At 29.9% G+C, this 18,092-nt stretch overlaps 1 non-coding gene across 1 annotated transcript; it reads right to left on the reverse strand.

Annotated features, from left to right (window-relative positions):
• Window positions 1-16,804: 16,804 nt before the first annotated feature.
• On the reverse strand, window positions 16,805-16,911 carry LOC139895310 (small nucleolar RNA R71). The gene has a single exon (XR_011775767.1). It is a non-coding gene; the product is annotated as a small nucleolar RNA R71 (small nucleolar RNA).
• Window positions 16,912-18,092: the final 1,181 nt, after the last annotated feature.

Genomic DNA, 18,092 nt, shown 5'->3' on the forward strand with positions numbered 1-18,092 from the left:
AATCTCACTTAAATCTCTTGGATAATAATTACATGTACTAAGAAAAAGTCTATGATTTTATTTTGAGTCTAGACATAATCTATAATGAATAATGATAAGAATTAGATCAAGTATTATAATTAGTTATTAATAAGTAGTTATGATTTTATGTAGGAATATGGATAATGAGATAAGTAGGTTAAATTGTAAGGATTATGTTAATATTAAGGTTAATACAAATATGAGGGTTATTATTTTATGTAGGTGAAAAGGTTAAAAGATATAATTAAAAGATTATGAATATGAACTTGTTATTATGATAATAAGATGAATTTAGGAGGTTAAGAAGAATTAATAAAAGTTGATTAATGAAATTTAGTTGTTAATAATGTAAATAAAGATTTGGATTTGATAAGAGGTTAGCATGATTATGAAGTAATAATAAGTAGATAATGAATAAGAATTGATTATAATTATTATGATTAGGGTTAGAGAAGATAATTGAAATAGATAAAGATTTTGATTGAAAAGTTTAGGTTAATGAACATGGTTAGATGGAATGTTAAAAAAGTTATGATTTTATGTGATTAAAAGATAATGAAGGTTATGAATAATTATTAGGCTCGTGATCTTATGTGAATGTTATTAGGTTTATGATAAAAGTTAATGATTATGGATTAGTAAAGTATTTATGGTTATGGGGTACGTGCATGCATGCATGCATATGTACGTATGTACATGTATATATTATAGATGTATCTGTGTGTATATATGCAAGTATATACATACGTGTATATGTATGTGTATATATGTATGTATGTGTACGTGTGTGTGTGTATGAATGTGTAATATGTAAGTTATGTTAAGTTAGTAAACATAGTAATAAAAAGTAATGAGTATACATATATATGTAGGTATCACCTTACACTTATATATATGTAACACCTACATCTAATATATATATGTACCATATAGTTATGAACATACATGTATAACAATAATAAAGAGGATATATATATATATATATATATATATATATATATATATATATATATATATATATATATATATATATATATATATATATATATATATATATATATATATGTATCACATAGGTATAGTTGTACACGTAACGTATAATGATAGGTTTACATAACAGTTGAATAATTAAAGACTAATAATACTATTATTAGTATCAGCTATACACCTAATTATAAAGTAATACTTAATAACACTAAGTATACTATCACTCATATATATATATATATATATATATATATATATATATATATATATATAATTAAATAAGTATATTAACAACTTTTCTCGAGAACGGTCACTGTTAATATAGTTTACTATATTAATAAACAAACTTTATGTCTATTAGACATTAACTAATCGAACATAATATCTCTAGGTTGAGATCTCCGTGTTCAACACTCCAATCATATAACTTGCGTGGAATATCTATCTGCTATTAAGGTGAACTTCATAGCCCCTCTTTTTACTATTTCTTAACTGTTTTATAACTTTGGGGTGAGACACATGCTTCCTTTTAAACTGTTTTACGATTAGACACAAGTACTCAAACTTTATTTTGATTAGTTCAAACTGTTGCTAACATGCTTTGATTCATGCTTAATCCCTACCATGATATCGTTAATTGCTACGTATAAAGGCAAGCTTAGTTATTGTGATAGCACTATTGAGGGTGACGTCTCTATCCGGATGATCGCTGGTCAATGGATACATAATAACGATGAACGACACGAACGTGATGTGTTTAGGGTAACTAATGGTTAGTATCGATATCATATACACCAACACTACTACCGGACTAATTAAACCGCTTATTTAAATCTTGTGGTCTAAAACTTATTATAATTATTAAACCTATGTTGTTCACTCAACCATTTTGGTTGACACTTTAAGCATGTTTTGTCTCAGGTGAAGATTGCTAAAGATTATTTGCTATTTGGACTTTGCTGCTTTTGGAGTCCGCATTTATACAATCATGTTATTACATTAGAGCATTAAAGTTTACAATTGTAATGACTTAACACTTTCCGCTGCTTTAATACATTGATTATCAAATAAAACGCCTCATATAGAGTCGTTCTCGTTTATACATACTTGTGTTGTGATATTGTGAAGTCATATTTCTCCGGCCCTATTTGGGGGTATGACAGAGTGGTATCAGAGCCAGGTTGTTATAGAGAACCAGGATTGCATATTATGTGTGCCTTATGTGCTAGTTAGGTGGCTTAGCAATCTATAGGACTATAACCTTTCCTGCCTTATCTTGAAGTGTAATCCTCATATCTTTGATTGCCTTACTATGCCCCCTTATATCCCTACCGACATACCATGCCTTAGAATCTAGTTAGTACTCCTTCTCTAAGATGTCTAGTCATCACCCAGTCATCGTATTGGACACCGAAGGATCCGACACTAAAGGATCTATCTGCACGCCCAATTACTCACTTGTTTCACCATCATTATCACTAACTAACCCATACTACCTTTTCTTATTCATTGGTGTTGCTACCTAGTACACCATAAACTCTTCAACTAATACTATTTTTGTGTATTGAAGATCCATGGCAACTCGTGGTGCTAACACTCTTCCAAATGTCACTTTGACACCCGCACAATTTCAACAACTGCTTGATGCCGCTTAAGGCAACAATAACCAAGGGAATCCACCTACATCATGTACCTACAAGGATTTCATGAACTGTAAGCCTCCATCCTTCAATAGGAATAAGGAATCAGTCGAGTTAACTCATTGGTTTGAAAAAGTCAAATCAATCTTTCATATCTGTAACTGTGCTGAAGCCGACAAGGTGAAGTATGCCACTCACACACTAGGTGGCCTTGCCTTGACTTGGTGGAACGCTTATGCCCAAATTGTGGGGCTAGATGCTGCTAATGCTATTCCATGGGCTGTTGTGAAAAGAATGATGACGAATAAGTTTTGCCCAAGGAATCAAATTCAAAGGCTAGAAGTGGAGTTTTGGGAATTGAAGGTCATTGGTACTAACATTGAAGCTTATACCAACAGGTTTATAGAGTTGGTTTCTTCGTGCCCGGATATGGTACCAACTGAACAAAAGAAGATCGAGCGATACATAGAAGGTCTTCCTGATGAGATTCAAGGAAACGTAATTGCTGCTAGTAAGGAGACTTTAGATGCAGTGATACTTATGTCTCAAAATTTGATGATGGCTAAGAGGAGAAAGGTCGCGGCTAATAAACAAGCAGAGGCTAAGTCTAGTGAGGGTAAGAGAAAGTTTGAACCATCTCAAGGTTCAAGCCAAGGTTCAAACAAGAAAGCTGCCGATAATTCTAGAGGTGGTTATGCTGGGACAAAACCAAAGTGTAATCGTTGTGATAGACATCATTATGGGAAGTGTTTGGATGAGTGCACTAAGTGCAAAAAGGTGGGTCATATTGCTAAGTATTGTAAATCTCCCGCTACAAAGTCAAACGCTTTTGTTCCAACTTGCTATGGTTGTGGAGAAGTTGGACATTTCCTCAATCAGTGTCCAAAGAACCAGGATAAAACGGGAAATGCTAAAGGCCAAGCGTTTGTGATGACTGCCGAGGAAGCTCGGGATAATGAGGAAGAAGGGGAAGAGGCACAATGAAGAGTTTTTGACAACTACAAGAGTCATTTAAATTTTCATAGTATTCTTTGTGTTACCGTTTAGTACTTCTATAGTTGGAAGATTTCGTTAAGTTCTGTAATACTCTAGTTATTTTCTTTTGATGAATGATTTTATTTTCTTTTCTTTCATTTTCCATTGAATCATTCACCACGATGAAGATGCATATTGACTAGATGACATAGTAGTAACCTTATGGAGTGATAAAAGTATGATTTAGAATAATATAATGACACTTGATCAACGTCATTATATTATGATGTCATACAGAAATCCTAATGGGTCATGATGGGAATAAGATTTGATCAACCTTAGGATCATTGTGTACCATTACATACTCCTTATCACTATATTGTCAACTAAAAAATATCAACCCTAGATATTATATATCCTTTACTTGTCAATTATCCACGCCCGGTGCTGTACCTATTGCATAGGTACCATACCTCTTAGCTCCATCCGAAAGCAAGGAATTATCTAACCAACTCCAAGAGCTTTTGGAGAAAGGGTTCATTCATCTTAGCTTGCCTCTGTAAGGAGCACCCGTTCTATTTGTTAAAAAGAAAGATGGTACGTTGAGGATGCATATTGATTACCAAGGACTCAACAAGCTATCCATTAAAAATCTTTATCCATTCCCGCTTATTGATGACCTGTTTGACCAACTGCAAGGATCAAGTATCTATTCGAAGATTGACCTTAGGTCGGGATATCATCAATTGAGAGTCGAGGAAACTGATGCTTCTAAGACTACTATCCGAACTCGTTATAGACCCTATGAGTTTCTTGTCATGCCTTTTGGTTTAACCAATACTCCTGCTGTATTCATGGATCTTATGAACCGTGTATGCAAACCTTACCTTGATAAATTCGTAACCGTTTTCATTGATGACATCTTAATCTATTCCAAGAGTGAGAAAGAGCATGAGCAACATCTGCAATTGATTCTAGAGCTCTTAAAGAAGGAACAACCGTATGCCAAGTTTTCCAAGCATGAACTTTGGCTACGAATCGTACAATTCTTTGGACATGTAGTTAATAATGAAGGAATACATGTCGATCCTATAAAAATCACCATTAATCAGAAGTTTTCAAGAACTAGTCATGGAGGAAGTCCATAAGACTAGATATTCTAATCATCTAGGCTCTTTTAGCTGAAATTTCATACAATATCAACTCTCACTCAAGTAGATCCCCACTGTAATTAAGTGTAGACTTTGCTTTAACAAAATGTTGACCGAATGATAATTTTTAGTCAACACTTCCTGTTAAATAAGGTTCATACATTTCACATCTCGAATCTTAAAAAGTGTCTTGTTGACGACATACTCGTTATTCCCTCGAATGATCATCGCATTAATTTCACTTCATCAAAAAACCTATAGAAGTTATGGATCGTGAGGTTAAACGTTTGAAACAAAACTCTATTCTTGTTGTTAAGATCCGTTGGAATTCACGTAGAAGCCCCGAGTATACCTGGGAATGTGAAGACCGAATGAAGCGAAAATATCCCCATCTATTCTCAAATGTTGATGCATCCGAGAAGTCCTACTAAAACTTCGGGATGAAGTTTAAATTAATGGGGAGGTACTATAACAACCCTCATTTTTCCATTTTGAAATTTCCAAATTTGCCCTTAAGGTTTCATTGTCTTATTCAGTATATTATTAGGGTTGTTATTCGAGTAATTAATACTAAAACCCTAATATTATTTAAAACCCTAAACCTAACCCTACCTATTAACTACTAAACCCTAATCTCATTTAATATGAATATTAAATCCTAACCACAATACTAAATAAATAATATAAATGATATGTCATAAATTAAAATGTGACAACATTTATAAGATTTAAACAAATAAGAATTTATATAAACTAACTACAACCAAATCAACAAGTAATAAAAGTTAGGGACTAATAATTTAATAAAATGTAATTTAAATAAATGTTACCCTAAATTTTAATAATAATAATAATAATAATAATAATAATAATAATAACAATAATAAAAAAAATTATATAAAATGCATAATTAAATAAATAATGCCGGTTCAAAAAAAAAATATAAATAACATGTATCAACAATAAAAATCGGCTGCATGGTTATTAAGGGGAATTAGACTTAATCCTTAATCTTTCTTATCCTAATTAAACTCAAACTAATATCCTTATATAAACCCTCATGATAATCATTAAACTCACCATCTCATAAACTGCAAATTTAATCGACTAATATCTTCCTGCTTCCCTCTATTTTTCCTGTCTGTCCACAACTTCCAGTCCAGCCTGCTATTCCCTCTTTTTTTCGACTAGATAAACCCTCAAAACACCCTCTTGCAATCGACTAAAGTACTTGCTATTCTCCTGATGTCTTCTCCTGCAAAACAGCCCACTAAATCGCCACTAATTGCTGCTGTACCTACTGTGTTTGTCGAGCCAAAAACAGTTTAAGAACCACCCTAAGTTGCTGCTCGTTCTTGCTGTTGAGCTGCTACTTCTGCGTGTTTAAACAGGCCCAAGAAACCTTTGGATTGGGTCGAATTATTGCTGTGAATTCCTGCTGTGCTGCTGCTAATTTCTGTCAAACCTAAAACAGACCCAATTGGGTCGTGATTGTGCTGTTGGATTCTGATTTCTGTTCAGCCCCAAGAACAAGTCCAAGAAGTCTTTCTTTGTTGCTGCTAAATCTGCTATACCTGCAGTCTGTTTCTGTCGGGTTTATTCTGACCCAAAAGACCCCAACTGGGTCGTGATCTTGCTGTTGCTGCAGCCCACTTGCTTCTATTTCTGTTTCGTACCAGACCCATCACCAGCCCTACTCTCAATCTTGCATAAGGTAGCCTTTTAAACTCAAGTTAATCTCACTTAAATCTCTTGGATAATAATGAAAGGACCCGTTCATATACATTATAAACGATTCACAATAGTTGATTACATTGCGAGGTATTTGACCTCTATATGATACATTTTACAAACATTGCATTCGTTTTTAAAGGACAAACTTTCTTTACATCGAAAATTGACAGGCATGCATGCCATTTCATAATATCCACTATCCAACTATAAATTGATTTAATAATAATCTTTGATGAACTCAATGACTCGAATGCAATGTTCTTCGAAATATGCTATGAAAAACTCCAAGTAATATCTTTAAAATGAGCAAATGCACAGCGGAAGATTTCTTTAACACCTGAGAATAAACATGCTTTAAAGTGTCAACCAAAAGGTTGGTGAGTTCATTAGTTTATCATAATCATTTATTTCCATCATTTTAATAGACCACAAGAATTTCATTTCCAGTTCTCATAAATATACGTCCCATGCATAGAGACAAAAATAATCATTCATATGGTGAACACCTGGTAACCGACATTAACTAGATACATATAAGAATATCCCCTATCATTCCGGGATCCTCCTTCGGACATGATATAAATTTCAAAGTACTAAAGCATCCGGTACTTTGGATGGGGTTTGTTAGGCCCAATAGATCTATCTTTAGGATTCGCGTCAATTAGGGTGTCTGTTCCCTAATTCTTAGATTACCAGACTTTAATAAAAAGGGGCATATTCGATTTCGATAATTCAACCATAGAATGTAGTTTCAATTACTTGTGTCTATTTCGTCAAACATTTATAAAAGCGCATGTATTCTCAGTCCCAAAAATATAAAGGGTAAAAAGGCAAATGAAACTCACCATATTGTATTTCGTAGTAAAAATACATATAACATCATTGAACAAGTGCAAGGTTGGCCTCGAATTCACGAACCTAAATTAATTATATATAATTATGTGTTGGTCAATATTTGTCTAACAAATTAGGTCAAGTCATAGTGTACCACAATCCTAATGCTCGAGACTAATATGCAAAAGTCAACAAAAGTAAATTTGACTCAAAATAATTTCCAAAAATCTATACATGATTAATATATAGTTTAAATATCGTCGTTTTATATTTTTAAATATTTTTAAAAGATTTATTAGAGTAAATAATATAATTTATTTATTAATAAATAAAATTTTTATATTAAATTTATATAATAAAATATACTTTTATATATATTAAGTAATAAAATTTATAGGGTTTATTTAATATCATAAAGATAATATGATAGGTATTATTAAAGTAAGTTATTACACGTAGTAAAATATGTTTGTATCACATATTTATTTGATAAAATAATATCTATAATGATAGTAAGTAAAAGTTATATTATTTTGTAAAAATAATTATTATTATAAAAATATCAATATTTATAACTACTAAGATGACATTATGATAAAACGATAATTCTAATTATGATAACTTTAATATTTACGACAATTTTTAATATTATCTTTAAAATAATAATTCTATTTAAAATAATAATAATAATAATATTTTATAGTAACAATGACATTTCTATTAAAATGATAATTTTTGTTAAAATGATAGTTTTAATACTAACGATACTTTTAATAATAATAGTAATGATAAAAATAATAAGAACGATAATTTTATCTAAATCAATATCTTATAATATTTTAATTTCATCATGATACTCTTACTCATTATTTTCTAATCGTTTCGTTTAATAGCTTTTAATTGTCTTTTATATCGTGTTCATAATAATGATAATAATAGTAATCAAAATAATTAGGTGTTACAAATATTTGTTTTAATTACACTAATATTAATAATGATAGTTACTATAACATTATTAACGATAATACTAATAATTATCTTAACGATAATATAGTAATAATAATAACAATAATAATAACCATTTTTAAATAATGATATATATATTAATAATGATAATAATAATAATAATACTAATAATAATAATAATAATAATAATAATAATAATAATAATAATAATAATAATAATAATAATAATAATAATAATTGGATAATAATAATAATACTAATTATAACTTTAACGATAATAACGATAGTAATAATAAAAAAAATAACAATTTTTAATGATAAATCCCTTTTATTGATAAAGATAATAATAATGATAATAATAAGATAAAACTAGAACGACGATAAAAACGACGATAATAATAATCATTTTTAATAAAAATATCGAAAATTCAATTGATTATAACTTCTAATCCATTCATCGAAACCATTCGATATCTAAAGGAAAAGTTCTTAATTTTTCGCTAGCTTTCTAAGGACATGCATATCTTATACCTTATCTCAACCGCAAGTGTAACTAATTCAATATTCAACCTAACCTGTCTAAGGGCAATATCAAAAGTACAAGCATGCATAATCCTAAATACTCGAGCACTAGTCAGGGATACACTATTAGTATGTAAAAGTTAAATTATGAGTACTCACGTATCAATATTGAGATTCAATATTGCAGGAAAGGTACGTAGACGCAACGGAAATGATAAACACTATATTGAACTCACGAGCATACCCATGAACCATACTCAATCACCTCCATAGCTATAACCCATAATTTCCTTAATCCTATCCTACACGAAAAACAATTTCTAAATCACTCGGACAGCACTCCGTCGTAATATTTTATGTATACTAATAATATCTTGAAATAATACGGAGTAAATATATATATGTAAATCGATTGAGAGAGTTTAGAGAAAAATATTTTCATGTTCCTATGAAATAATGAAACCTATTGAATTCTATTTATAATAGATTTTTGAATTATTAAAGTGAATTATTAAAGTATGAATTATTAAGGTGAATTATTAAAGTATGAATTATTAAAGTGAATTATTAAAGTATGAATTATTAAAGTGAATTATTAAAGTATGAATTATTAAAGTGAATTATTAAAGTATGAATTATTAAAGTTAAAGTAAAGTAAAAATAAAGTAAAGGTAAGTTTAAGTATAGTAAAAGTATAAAACTATGTACGTATAATACGCATATAAATATATATGATATTAATTTAAATCGTTATATATATTTAATAAAATAAAATATAAATATCGTTATCTTTATCATACTAGTTAAGTAATGAGTTGTCAAAAGTGGTTCTAGATATTTATAAAAGTTATATACGTTTTAATAATAAAGTTCTTTTTAAACTGAAAACGTTTTTTTTTACGTTTGAAACTAAATAGATCAATCGAGTCTTTATGAGATTCAATCTTCCACTATCATTTGTCTAGTTCTCAATGATTGACAATTTGTTCTTATTTATAAATCACTTTACCATTTTCCGAATATTGTTAAAATGGAAAGATTTCTCAAATCAACGTGGGCCTTTCAACAGAGACTTGTAATCATAATTCAATATATCTGATAATTCAATCATTTGATCTTATCTTCTAATTCCATTGATAAACATTTTGAAACAGATACAATCATATAAAGTATTTAATCTAATATTTTGTTTACGTTTCAAGTTATAATATATATACACATATACATATATAAACATATTCGTTCAATGGTTCGTGAATCGTTGGAACTTGGTCGAGGTTGAATGAATGTATGAACATAGTTTAAAATTCTTGCAATTTAACTTAACAAATATTGCTTATCGTGTCAGAAACATATAAAGATTAAAGTTTAAATTTGGTTGGAAATTTCCGGGTTGTCACAAATAATTACATGTACTAAGAAAAAGTCTATGATTTTATGTTGAGTCTAGACATAATCTATAATGAATAATGATAAGAATTGGATCAAGTATTATAATTAGTTATTAATAAGTAGTTATGATTTTATCTAGGAATATGGATAATGAGATAAGTAGGTTAAATTGTAAGGATTATGTTAATATTAAGGTTAATACAGATATGAGGGTTATTATTTTATGTAGGTGAAAAGGTTAAAAGATATAATTAAAAGATTATGAATATTAACTTGTTATTATGATAATAAGATGAATTGAGGAGGTTAAGAAGAATTGATAAAAGTTGATTAATGAAATTTAGTTGTTAATAATGTAAATAAAGATTTGGATTTGATAAGAGGTTAGAATGATTATGAAGTAATAATAAGTAGATAATGAATAAGAATTGATTATAATTATTATGATTAGGGTTAGAGAAGATAATTGAAATAGATAAAGATTTTGATTGAAAAGTTTAGGTTAATGAACATGGTTAGATGGAATGTTAAAAAAGTTATGATTTTATGTGATTAAAAGATAATGAAGGTTATGAATAATTATTAGGCTCGTGATCTTATGTGAATGTTATTAGGTTTATGATAAAAGTTAATGATTATGGATTAGTAAAGTATTTATGGTCATGGGGTACGTGCATGCATGCATGCATACGTACGTATGTACATGTATATATTATAGATGTATGTGTGTGTATATATGCAAGTATATACATACGTGTATATGTATGTGTATATATGTATGTATGTGTACGTGTGTGTGTGTGTGTGTGTGTGTGTGTGTGTGTATGAATGTGTAATATGTAAGTTATGTTAAGTTAGTAAACATAGTAATAAAAAGTAATGAGTATACATATATATGTAGGTATCACCTTACACTTATATATATGTAACACCTACATCTAATATATATATGTACCATATAGTTATGAACATACATGTATAACAATAATAAAGAGGATATATATATATATATATATATATATATATATATATATATATCACATAGGTATAGTTGTACACGTAACGTATAATGATAGGTTTACTATGTACGTATAATATACGTATAAATATATATGATATTAATTTAAATCATTATATATATTTAATAAAATAAAATATAATTATCGTTATCTTTATCATACTAGTTAAGTAATGAGTTGTCAAAAGTGGTTCTAGATATTTATAAACGTTTTAATAATAAAGTTATTTTTAAACTGAAAACGTTTTTTTTTACGTTTGAAACTAAATAGATCAATCGAGTCTTTATGAGATTCAATCTTCCACTATCATTTGTCTAGTTCTCAATGATTGACAATTTGTTCTTATTTATAAATCACTTTACCATTTTCTGAATATTGTTAAAATGGAAAGATATTTCTAAAATCAACGTGGGCCTTTCAACAGAGACTTGTAATCATAATTCAATATATCTGATAATTCAATCATTTGATCTTATCTTCTAATTCCATTGATAAATATTTTGAAACAGATACAATCATATAAAGTATTTAATCTAATATTTTGTTTACGTTTCAAGTTATAATATATATACACATATACATATATAATCATATTCGTTCAATGGTTCGTGAATCGTTGGAACTTGGTCGAGGTTGAATGAATGTATGAACATAGTTTAAAATTCTTGCAATTTAACTTAACAAATATTGCTTATCGTGTCGGAAACATATAAAGATTAAAGTTTAAATTTGGTTGGAAATTTCCGGGTTGTCACAGTACCTACCCGTTAAAGAAATTTTGTCCCGAAATTTGAGTGGAAAGGTCGTGAATGATAATAAGTATATTTTCATGATGCATACGGGCTGAAAATTAGAGTTTTATCATCAACGAATAATTCGGATAAACAATCCATTTATATGAAGAGTACGAATGAAGCTAACATAGAAGAGTGAAATGAGTAAGTGTATATTCATCTTATCATTTGACGTAGATATGATTGATTCCCAGATTTCAAGGGATTTAAAGAAAATCTTCTTAATAAGATTTAACTCTCCGGTAATCAAGGGAATTAGGATCCGCTTTAAATGCGATCGTCCATTTTAATTGTTCTGTCGGAGATTTTCTTATAAATTCACCTCCTTCGTTTCCTTACAACTCACACCTTCTGTTGATGCATTTTATGCAAGTCCCTAGTCATATACCCACGTCCATTGCAGGTACAACAGTTTACAGGCCACCATGATTGCTCGTTATTATCCTATCCGTGTTTGTATGTGGTTACAGGAACTGCAGGAACGAGATTTAGATGTTTGACTATGTTAGACTTAGTCAGACATACGAGTGAAGCCTCACTAGTACGGCTGACAGGCTCATACGCACGGTTGATGCTGAGCTAAGTCACAATTACAACCTAAATGAGAAGACACGAGTGAGTGATCACCCGTACGGCTGATGAAGCCAACTCGTACGTGTGATGAATGAATCGTATGGGTTAGTCAACAGCAGGGGTATATAAAGTCTTATGTTCTTCATTTTAGGTTAAGTGATAATGCTAAAAACGAACATATATTTCATAGCATTATTCCTCAAGAAAGACAAGCTTTTAGTTGCAATTGCTCTATTTACAAGTGATATTCGTTTAAATAATAAAAGGTGAAGACAAAAGACAGATTCGATGAATTGAAGGTCCAAAAAGCTCAAAAGTACAAAATACAATCAAAGAGGTTCCAATTATTGATAAGAAACGTCTCGAAATTACAAGAGTACAAGATTCAAAACGCAAAGTACAAGATATTAAATTATACGCAAGGACGTACAAAAATCCGGAACCGGGACCAGAGTCAACTATCAACGCTCGACGCAACGGACTAAAAATTACAAGTTAACTATGTATATAAATATAATATAATATATAATTAATTATATATATATTATATTTATATAATAAACCGTCGGTAAACAAAGAGCCAAAATGGAGTGAGCTGTAATTACAAACTCCGCGACTCACGGAGTTTGAAGAAGGAATGGGCCGCGAGTCGCGGAGCCCCAAAAACTGAAACTCCCTATAAAGCCCAACGAATTCTGATCAATTTTTCAATCCATAATATATCAATCTCTCTATCTATATACGTAATATTTATATTTATAATATTTTAATTTTAATTTTAATTTTAATCCTAATAATAAGGGTATGTTAGCGAATGTTGTAAGGGTGTAAGTCGAAATTCTGTCCGTGTAACGCTATGCTATTTTTAATCATTGTAAGTTATGTTCAACCTTTTTAATTTAATGTCTCGTAGCTAAGTTATTATTATGCTTATTTAATCCGAAGTAATCATGATGTTGGGCTAATTACTAAAATTGGGTAATTGGGCCTTGTACCATAATTGGGGTTTGGATAAAAGAACGACACTTGTAGAAATTAGACTATGGGCTATTAATGGGTTTTATATTAACTAAACAATACCTTGTTAATTTAATATACAAACTTATAATTCGACGTATTTATATATAACCACATACGCTTGACTGGGTACGGTGGGCGGGATATCTATAAATACCAATAATTATTCATTTTACCGGACACGGAACAGGATTAATAGTTAATAGACTTGTTGAAACAGGGGTGAATTACATTCTAGGGTAATTGGTGTAATTGTTAACAAAGTAGTAAAACCTTGGTTTACACGCAGTCGATAACCTGGTGTATTCATTAAACAAAGTATTAAAACCTTGTTACAATTCGAATCCCCAATTAGTTGGAATATTTGACTTCGGGAATAAGAATAATTTGACGAAGGCTTTCGATCTTTATATTTATGAATGATGGACTATTATGGACAAATCCGTATGGACATATTAAATAATCCAGGACAAAGAATAATTAACCCATGGGCATAAAACTAAAATCAACACGTCAAACATCATGATTACGGAAGTTTAAATAAGCATAATTCTTTTATTTCATATTTAATTTCCTTTATTTTATATTTAATTGCACTTCTAATTATCACATTTTTATTTATTATTGTATTTAATTGCACTTTTAATTATCTTACTTTTTAATTATCGCAAGTTTATTTTATCGCACTTTCATTTATCGCAATTTCATTTTCGTTATTTACTTTACGCTTCAAATTAAGTCTTGTATTTATTTATTATTTTACATTTGGTTTTAACTGCGACTAAAGTTTTTAAATCGACAAACCGGTCATTAAACGGTAAAAACCCCCCTTTATAATAATAATATTACTTATATATATATATTTGTATTTTTATAAAAGTAAACTAATATAGCGTTAAGCTTTGTTTAAAGATTTTCCTTGTGGAACGAACCGGACTTACTAAAAACTACACTACTGTACGATTAGGTACACTGCCTATAAGTGTTGTAGCAAGGTTTAAGTATATCCATTCTCTAAATAAATAAATATCTTGTGTAAAATTATATCGTATTTAATAGTATTTCCTGCTAAAATATAAAGCTATTTTATATACACCTCGCATAACATCAAGTTATTTTTGGCACCGCTGCCGGGGATTAATCTAGCTTAAAAGCCTGAAGCGCAACGCTACATAAAAAAAAGGATTTTTATTTTTTTTTATTAAAATTCACTTTTGTAAAAATACGTTTTTAATTATTCGAAAATATAAAAAGAAAAACAAAAATTTATATATTTTTAAGATTTTATTAAATATTTAAGTTTTATAAAGTTTCTTTATTTTTATTTTATAAAAATATAAGTTTTTATTATATAAATATTTTAGATTTTAAAACAGAAAACAGAAAAAAAAATATAAAATAAAAAAAAAAACGAGTCAAATTTTAAACTGTACCTGAGTTGAAAATTGGAACCCCGCGACTCTCGGAGCCACCCTGACACCGACAGAAACCCTAATCAGCATTTATTACGGGTAATTATTAATTATTATTATTAATAAACCCTAATTACTTAATTATTAATATAATTAGTTTAAGTTTTTAAATTAAATTGTATTTTAAATTTTAATTAGTTTTATTATATATATAAATTAATATTTTTATAAAATAAATAATATAAAAATAATATTTTTATAAAAATTGTACTTTTTACAACTTTTAGTTTATTTTTATATTTTGTCCCTTTTTAATCGTTTTAGCGTAATATTTGTATTTTTAGCTCATATTTAGTTTTAAACTTAGTTTTTGCCATAGTTATTTTTACTTCTAGATTTTTAGGCTTTGCAGTAGAATTCTTTAAGTGCTTTTTCTTTAGACTAAGATTTAGGTACTTTAGAATTTTGCGACGCCTTTTTAAGTTTTAGTTTCTTTTTAAGTTATTTCCATTTGGGATTTAGTTTTTTCTGTAAGCTTTAATATTTTTAGACGACTTTTACCTATGTATCAATTATCATTCCAATTAGTAATCTCAATTTGCGATTATAATTTTAAGTTAGTTGTAGTAATAAGGTTAGGTTAGTCAAGTGTTTTTAAGTGTTATAAGTTTCTTTTATTTTTCCGTCACCTTTTATTTTTCAACCATTTTTTTTTTCGACCTTGTTCGACGAACTCTTTTTCTTTCTTATTTCTCGCTATTCTAGTTTTAGGACATAGATTTTTATTCTACTTCTTATCTAAATTTCTTAAAATTACGAAAATTTATTTTAAGTGGTTAAATTGATAGACATCAAAATTTTCTGGTTCGTAGTAATAGTTGGATTTGTATGTGGACCGGGTTATTGGAGCCAAACAGTCCTCAATTATATTGAGACCAAACGAATTCTGCCCCTCTGCTGCATCTTTTGGCTATTCGAAACGTGGGCAAAATCAGAAAAGTCTATTGATTGGATAACTTATTATAATTTTTCTTTCCTTTTAAAAACTAATAGGATATTCAGTGAATGCACCGAGCAAGACGTTCACCACCTTTTGTACGTTCACCACCTGTAACTAGATCAAGACTTTTATCAAATATTACTGCCGTTGATTTTTCTTTAGAATCGTCATCCAGTCGACCAAGTACTCCAGTTCAAATTTCCGATAATCCATTTTTTGAACCCGACCTCACAATTGAGAATCCGGAGAATATTCAGGGACGATTCATAGATCCTGAACCATTAAATTTTCCTCCGGAACCACCAATCATTCAAACAGAGATTGTTGAGGAACGAACCATTAAATCAGAATCCTCTAGTGATTCCGATTCAACAAATTCAATTATGGAGAATCTGGAACCTTTAAGTATGGAAGACCGAATGAGAGCTAAACGCACTGGCCAAGGTCACGCAATTACTCATCCAGACATTAATGCGCCAGATTATGAAATCAAAGGACAAATTCTACACATGGTGACTAATCAATGCCAATTTAGTGGTGCGCCGAAGGAAGATCTAAATGAACATTTACGTACCTTTAATAGGATCTGCACACTATTTAAAATACGAGAAGTAGAGGATGAACAGATATATCTCATGTTATTTCCCTGGACTTTAAAGGGAGAAGCCAAAGATTGGTTGGAATCATTACCTGAAGGGGCGATCGATACATGGGATGTTTTAGTTGAAAAATTTCTTAAACAATTCTTTCCTGCATCTAAAGCCGTAAGACTTCAAGGAGAAATTGTTACATTCACACAGAAGCCAAATGAAACTCTATATGAGGCTTGGACAAGATTTGAAAAGTTATTGAGAGGATGTCCGCAACATGGTTTAGATACCTGTCAAATAGTACAAATATTCTACCAAGGATGCGACATCACTACAAGAAAAGACATAGATATAGCAGCTGGTGGTTCTATTATGAAGAAAACCGAAACTGATGCTTACAAAATTATTGATAACACTGCTTCCCACTCACATGAGTGGCACCAAGAAAAAGATATCGTTAGATAATCTAAAGCAGCTAGAGCCGATTCTAGCCATGACTTAGATTCCATTTTCGCAAAGACAGATGCTGTCGAGAGACGAATGGAAAAGATGACTAAAGATATTCACTCAATACGAATTAGTTGTGAGCAGTGTGGAGGACCACATTTGACAAAAGATTGTCTCAGTATTGAATTAACAATGGAACAAAGAGAGAATATTTCATACATAAACCAAAGGCCTGGAAATAATTATCAGAATAATTATCAACCGCCAAGACCGATTTACAATCAAAACCAGAATTATAACCGAAATATTCCATACAACAACCAACAAGGTCCTAGCAATCAACAAGTATCCAATAATACTTACAACCAGCAAAGACCTAATTTTCAAAACAAACCACCACAACAAACCGATGATAAAAAGCCGAATTTAGAAGATATGATGACGAAGCTAGTTGAAACTCAAACGCAGTTTTTCACATCTCAGAAACAAACTAATGAACAAAATGCTCAAGCATTTAGAAATCAACAAGCTTCTATTCAAAATCTGGAACAAGAAGTAAGCAACCTAGCAAGGTTAATAGGTGAAAGAAAACCGGGAAGTCTACCTAGTGATACAAATGCTAACCCCCGGAATGAAACAGCTAAAGCCATTACCACAAGAAGTGGTACAACACTTAAACCACCTGAAATACTTGTAACTTCTGATGAAGCTATTCCTACTCCACAAGAACCACAACCTGAACAAGATAATAAAAAAGAACCGGTAGTTGAAAAGGTTAATGAAGATAACACAGTTAAGGCTAAACCTTATGTTAAACCATACCAACCACTACTTCCTTACCCGAGTAAAATGAAGAAAGAGAAACTTGAAGCCGAGCAATCCAAATTCTTGGATATGTTTAAACAGATAAATGTAAATCTTCCTTTCATTGATGTGATTTCAGGAATGCCTAGATATGCTAAATTCTTGAAAGATCTGATCACGAATAGAAAGAAAATGGAAGAACTCTCGGCCGTTA

This window comes from Rutidosis leptorrhynchoides, chromosome 2, assembly GCF_046630445.1.
Source record: "Rutidosis leptorrhynchoides isolate AG116_Rl617_1_P2 chromosome 2, CSIRO_AGI_Rlap_v1, whole genome shotgun sequence".
NCBI lineage: Eukaryota > Viridiplantae > Streptophyta > Magnoliopsida > Asterales > Asteraceae > Rutidosis > Rutidosis leptorrhynchoides.